This window comes from Elaeis guineensis, chromosome 15 (genome assembly GCF_000442705.2).
Source record: "Elaeis guineensis isolate ETL-2024a chromosome 15, EG11, whole genome shotgun sequence".
Lineage (NCBI taxonomy): Eukaryota > Viridiplantae > Streptophyta > Magnoliopsida > Arecales > Arecaceae > Elaeis > Elaeis guineensis.
The window spans coordinates 57,181,352-57,188,314 of NC_026007.2; the positions used below are offsets into that span (position 1 = coordinate 57,181,352).

Below are 6,963 nucleotides of genomic sequence, written 5' to 3' on the forward strand. Positions count from 1 at the left end.
ATGCCATGTACGACGAATAACAAACGGCATATGGATGATTGTTTACTCGATGTTCAGCCAATTATGCCAATTGATGATGAGGTGCCACCCCTCGATAGGCCCACTCTACCGACTCCCATGGCAAGGACTTCGACCGACTAGCCGAGCACCAAATGTGGCCGTCATGGCATCTTGACAGGCCATATTGGGTCACATCACTTAGACGCCATATCCTGATCGGCTGGCTGTGCGTCATAATGTGATGCTACAGATTCATTAATTGCACCTATGGGGTCATTTATTATGCCCCATGCATGGTAGCATCTGCCATCACGATCACGTGGGCATCAAACAGAAGGCACGTCCGCCGTCAGAGTGATTTAAGGATGCCCACGCAGCACCATACGGTTGACAAAAGATGATTAACATGATCTGTCCTCCCATCATCCACATTGCTCCCTTTATAAATAGAGATAAGCAGAGATCCATCCAGGTATACAACACTAGTTCCATACTAAGACTCTGCTTCTCCGTCCATTGAGTTCCATCCTTGATTTGAGCATCAGAAGGTTCTCGTTGGAGCCACCTCCGGTGGGACTTACCTTGCAAGTCTCGTTTCTCCAACGGTTCAGCATTTCACCAAGATCCAGTCATCTCGATGTTATATGGAGATCATCGCAAATGCATGTCTCTAGCTCTCGCTCTCACCCTTGATCATTTCTGTTGTGTCCTCTCTCTGGTGGACGAGTCCTCTTTCTGATTTTTTGCCGCACAATAATCAGGTGCATCTACTCGGCTCTAGACCGACTATCCCATTGGAGACGGGCTACAACAGCACCTTTTATACGATACTAGTTGAAAAAGAATATTATTTAAGGTATCCTAACATGCCATTTCTCAGCTCATGTAGATCTCAATCTGGTTGGTTGTTGGAACCTTTGTTTAAAATTGGTCATAGTGAACCTGGGTTTAGCAAGAGTGCCTCAAAACAACAGCAGCCCTCTTGCCTATCCAGTGTCATGGACTCACAACTAAGAAACCTAAGCTGTTAGGAGAAGACCGGCCCAAGCTGCCTGGATGTCAGTGTGAGGGGTAGCAAGGGAGAAGCTGGGTTCATCATTGGAGGCCTCAACTCAAGATTTGTTGAAGCAGGGGTAAGCGAACTCTGACGGTATTATTCCGAGAATGGAGCTATGAGTGGCTTGGGCGGATGTTATCTTTGCTCGGACGACATTGGAAGGTCTGGTTATTAAGGGGGGATTCAGCTATTTTGGTTAGCTAGATGCAGGAGCAATCCAGAGATATTATTGCGCACCCGCTCCTATAGGATATATAGTGACTGTAAAGGAAATATGCCTTGGTGGTCATCAAATATATTTAATGGAAGGCAAACAGTGCTATGGACTATATAGCCTTATATGTTCCAAAGCATTCTGATGAGATCTTGTGGACTGAGGTTGCTGATCTTCCTATGCTACAAGGTGATATCATTTTTCTAATCTTTTTTGTTGTATGACCACCCACGCTAATAAACCCAAGTGGCACCCTTTTTATTAATTAATGTGGAATTATAACAATCTACCCTATCCAATTAGGGATTACAACATGTCAGAGTTGAGTCGGATCAACCGATATCTGCAAAATTCATATCCATATCTATCTCGTACTCGTCTCAAATCGAGTCGGATTGAGTAAACTAGAAGGTGCGGATTAGATCAGGTAGGATCGGATATATCTGCTTTGCCTTAGGTTGGATCAGGTCGGGCCTCACCAAAAATCCCCCAAACCCCACAAGAAAAATCATCCTTCTACCACGATTAGGCTCTCAAAACCTCAAGGGACCAACTCACACCCCTCGGATCTCCTTAAGGTACTCTCCTTCCCATAGATCTCTCAAATAGAGAATGAAATGAAAAGAAAAGGAACCGACAAAAGTGGGAAAACCCCTCCAATCTCCCTCAGGTGCTCTCCTTCCCCACAGATCTCCGAAAAAGAGAAGGAAATAAAAAGAAAACGAAGCAAAAAGAAAAGAAGAAAAAGAGCAATCTACGTAAGAAAGGGTCTTACCTTTTAATTTTTACCATCTTCCCCTTTTTTTCGTTGATTTTTTTTCTATGGTTTCCTGATTTTTCTTCTGTTTTTTTCCATCACAGGAGTCTCGATCGGATGGGAGGCGTGAAGCGGGCCGTTTTTGTGGCAATCAGATGGGACGCATGGAGCCGCTAAATAGGGAAACTTAGATGATGCCTTGGGCTTTGTGTTGGGTCCTCGCGTATAAGAGTTTAAAGCGGAAGGGTTTTGTCTTGGGTCTTTATTTATTAAAGTTTAAACGGTATTTATATACAGGGGTTCAAGGCAAGGTATTCTATTATATCAAAATTTATTTTTAATTTTTTTTTTAAATTGATATCTACTTTGAATACTGGATTAGATAAAATTCATCCTATTCAAATTGAATTGAGCCGAGCATCTCTCAGATCGAATAAAATTACCATCTTCATATCTAATCTCAAGATGCCCTTATCATTATCGGCTTTTATGAGAGAGAGAGAGAGGGCCCATTTATGGCTTAGGACCTACTCAATCCTACCATGTCCTCTTCAATCTTGTTATCCCGTAGCGAAAGACCTACATGACTGATAAAAATTGTGACATATAATGAATTTGGCTGTGATACCTTATCATCGCAGCCTTCCAGCCCAAAAGCTTAAGTTGTTAGGACAGGCCCAAACTAATAAATCCATATGCATCTTTTTTTTATCAGACCATAACATTTAGAACAGGACCTTGCGATCCTTTGGTACAAGTAACTACATAAGGCTCCAAAACGTTCAAACTATTGTACACCCTCTTGATTTCCTTCTCCTTTCTTGAATAATTTGGCCAAAAAGATCTGATGAATTGAATTGGAATAAACATATTGAGACATTCAGTTATTAACCTTTATTCTAACCTTTTGGTAAACTATTTATGAGTGTGGTTCAGGTCCCCGACTGCGTACCGCATGAAGTGCGTGATACATGTGGTGCACGAATTGTCAAGATTCACTGTGAATAGCATCCGGGTACGGTGAACGAAAACTGCACCTTCTAATTATCAATTCATTTTAAGGTGTAATATATTGACTACCAGACTTTAGTTTGGATAATATAATTACTTGCCACTTAATGCCTATTTTTTTATCGATAAATATCATGAGAAAGTTAATCAATTTTTTAATTGATCAACTTACCCATATTCTTATGTTTTCTAGATAGATACATTATTTTCTATGGATAATATTTATCTATGAAATGTGAGAAAATCTTATCCATCTAGAAGGTGAATAAATCATTTTCCATCAACTAAGAAAATAATCTTTTTATTTCATTCCTAATATACTCCTAATCTTGTAATAATAATATAATAGTATATAATATTATCTTACATATAATATAATATAATATTATTATTATAATATATATAATATAATATAATAATATATTATTTAATATATATTAATATTATAGATTATATTATTATATATATTATATTTATATAATAAAAATATATTATAAAAAATATGGATAAATCTTAGTAATTTATCTAAGAAACTAGTAATACTAAAAAATTTGAATAATAGATTTCTGAGCTATTAATAAATTATTTTTTAAATATTATTTAAAAAATATTTATTTAAAAAAATATAAATTATTGGATAAGTTTTTTATCTTCAAAAAGAACGGGACCTTAAAGTAGAGTGGGCTCATTTGTACAAGACGTCGACCATCGTTTTGGCTCCTGTTACTCGGTGCCGTGGTTCCATAAGCAGTAAGCTTGGATGTTACCATAATATCAAACTCATTGATTTATAATTTAAGCTCGTAACTAATTTGCTAAAATATTGGTATTAATGAAAGGGACCCACTATATGATTCTGTAGTATCAAAAAAGACTGGTAAATAGACATGTGCAATACATATTTAAGAAAATATCCTAATATAAAAGTTTAACACTGGGGAATAAGAGAGATAAAATGCGTGTATTAAAGAAAGAGCATCAATATCTTTAGTTATTTTTTTAAAATTTTAAATACGGTCTAATAGTTTAGGGATATGGACAAGAGATGGGTTTTTTTTTTTTTTCAAAAATAGAATCCAATTGATTTAGAATTCCTTCAAGAAAATATGGAAGTGATGGCGGCCAGGAATAAATAAAGATATGATAACCTGGCCCAATTGGGTCCAAAACCAGCCCACAAAACCCAAAAAAAAAAAAAAAAAAAAACAGAGGACGAAGACTCCCGTTGGGAGTCTTCTTTCTCCCTGTGTCAAACCAGGAGAAGAACTCCCAGGGCCATCGAAAACCCTTGGGAAGAATCCTATAAATCCCCCTTCTCTCCCTCAAAAGCCAGTCACGACCAGCCGTGAGATCTCCCACTTCTTTCTCTCGAAATTTCTCATTGAAGCTACCGACCTTGTTCTTGTGTTCGCCTCAATTTCTCGTCGGAGACCTCACCGGAGTCGAAGGTAAGCTCCGACCCTCCTTCTTCTCTTCCTTCCCCTCCTTCCTGAAGCTTCATGCACCCTCGCCGGCCATCGGGATCATCGAAAAATCCATGAAAAGATGAGATCCTGTTCTGCCCTATTCGGACGAGTCCTTTCCCCCTCTTTTTCAGCCATCGGCGCCGTCGTTTGCGGCGTCTCACCCTTAGGATGGGACCCTCACCTCTACCTCTCTTTCTATGGAGGTCTTGGTCGCCGGTGACCAGCGAATGATCGAAAAATAAAAAGAAAAGGAGCGGATCCCCTGTTTTTTCGAAAATTTTTCTTCCGCCGGTCAAGCCTTGCTGTCGGCGATCCCTTGCTCTCCGTTGTCGGCCGTCGCTGTCGAATCTCCAGCCATGCTGCCGCCTTCGTTGGAGCCGAGCCACCCTCTGGTCCTCCCCCTGTTCGGCCAAGGAAGAAAAAGAAAGAAGAAAACGGGAAAAGAAGAAGAAGGAAGAAAGAAAAGAAAAGAAAAAGAAGAAAAGAAAAAAAAAAGAAGAAAAAAAAGATAGAATTTTCTCTCTCTTTCCTCTCTCCTCTCTCTACATTCTCTTTCTATTTTCTCTCTTTAAATTTTCTTCTTATTTTCTCTGTCTAGACCCTTTTATCTCTTTTTATAAATTTTGTCTCTCTAGGGTCTTCTCTCTCTCTGATTGTATCATAGACCCTAGGATAAACTTGAGATGAAAATATGATAATCTGAGACTGCTCCGAAATTCGTGAGTAGATCGGATCCCGATTCAATCCTTCTTCAAAATTGATAATATCGATCATGGTTAATCCATATTAAGTCACCTTGATATAACCTCTGATGATCTCAATCATGATTGCTACTTTTGAAGGATACGAAGATTCTCTTTCCACTTTCTTTCTCTATTTTCTCTCTCATGATTGACTTTCTCTCTCTAAGAAGATCTATGAATCCTGTACCAAGTCATGCCTTCATCTTTTAGGGACTCATGTTGACTCTAACAAGATGATCCAAAGTTACTTTGATATCCGTGCTGTATGTCAACCTCATTTGATCATATCAAGTATCTTTCAAATTCATTATTAATGAACTCTATTGATTGATCTTGATCTAATCTGTGCTTCACAATTTCTTGATCAAGTCACTTAAATCTGACTCTCAGATCAGAGACCCTGAATTACCCTGGTATCTGGATGGTCCGACACATCCGGACAACAGTCCTCTTTCCTTATGATTTAATCTTATTATATTCATGGAATAAAAATTGATGATGATTTGATATTTTAAATAGGATTAGCTGATTCTTTTAATGAAGTCTGAAGATCTAAGATGAATAATGTAAGTGGATCTTACGCTTCTTATTTATTTTTAAATTTTTGTGATTTTTATGTATATGATCTCTTATTGATAAAGTCATATTTTTCATAAAATAGAGATCAGCATATGTGATATAAAAAAGTATATTTTATTATGAGTATTGATTGTATAAATGTATTTTATAAAAAGTTACATGATTATGAAGCATGAAATTTTATTATTTTTTATCTATGTATATGTATGTTTTAAGAAAAAGATATAATGATTTCAAAAAGACTCAGATGGCTATGAATGAATCCCTTCGGGAAGGTCGATATCCGGAGCTAGCATCCACACGAAACATGGCCCTGCCAGTGGATATAAAGTTGGCACATGAATTAAGAACTTTATCGATTAAGAAACATGACCCTGTCACGGGTATAATAGTGACCTTAGCACGAATATCTATGAGCAATATTTTAAAACATGATATGAATACATGATGAAAATGATTTACAATTCATGATTGTGAAATATACAAAATTTATTCATGCATGATGAGTTTATAACTTATTTTGTTATATGCTCTATGAAATACTTTATTTTGTATTATCTGTTATTTTCTAAATATTATATTATCATGAAAAACTTATACTTGATCCGATAAGGAAGCACAAGTTCTACTTACTGGGCTAGTGTAGCTCATATTCTTTTTGTTTTCTTTTTGTTTGAATAGAGGAATAAAGTTAGGATCGGTAAAAGGAATCCAGGCTTGAAGATCTGCATAGCAAGCTTGAAAATTTGGTAGCAGAAGTTTAGTTATTTTATAATCACAGATTTGTAGTTATTTATAAATATTGAGATTCGGGTTGGTACTTACTTTTGGATTTAGATGTTCTGAATCAATATTGGTTCAATTATTTGGTGAATAATGGAATTGAATCTTTTTATTTGATGGATTTTAAATGATTATGATGGATTGGCTTCGTGTTATCGTGGGCTCCATCCCTCAGTAGCATGGCCGTGTTATGTCCCAGATTTGGGGCGTGATATTTTATGGTATCAGAGCTTATGTTATAATCATTGGAGATTATGATATAAATAATATAAATGATTAGGATATGATAGAATAATATCAGAGCTTAGGTTTAAGATCATTGAGATTATAAAGTGATATCAAAACTTTATGTA

General features: G+C 36.8%; 1 long non-coding RNA gene across 1 annotated transcript; it reads left to right on the plus strand.

The window, feature by feature from the left end:
• The first annotated feature begins 1,112 nt into the window (after positions 1 to 1,112).
• Positions 1,113 to 2,350, plus strand: LOC140854145 (uncharacterized). Its single transcript, XR_012137285.1, has 2 exons — positions 1,113 to 2,029; positions 2,133 to 2,350. It is a non-coding gene; the product is annotated as an uncharacterized lncRNA (long non-coding RNA).
• Positions 2,351 to 6,963: the final 4,613 nt, after the last annotated feature.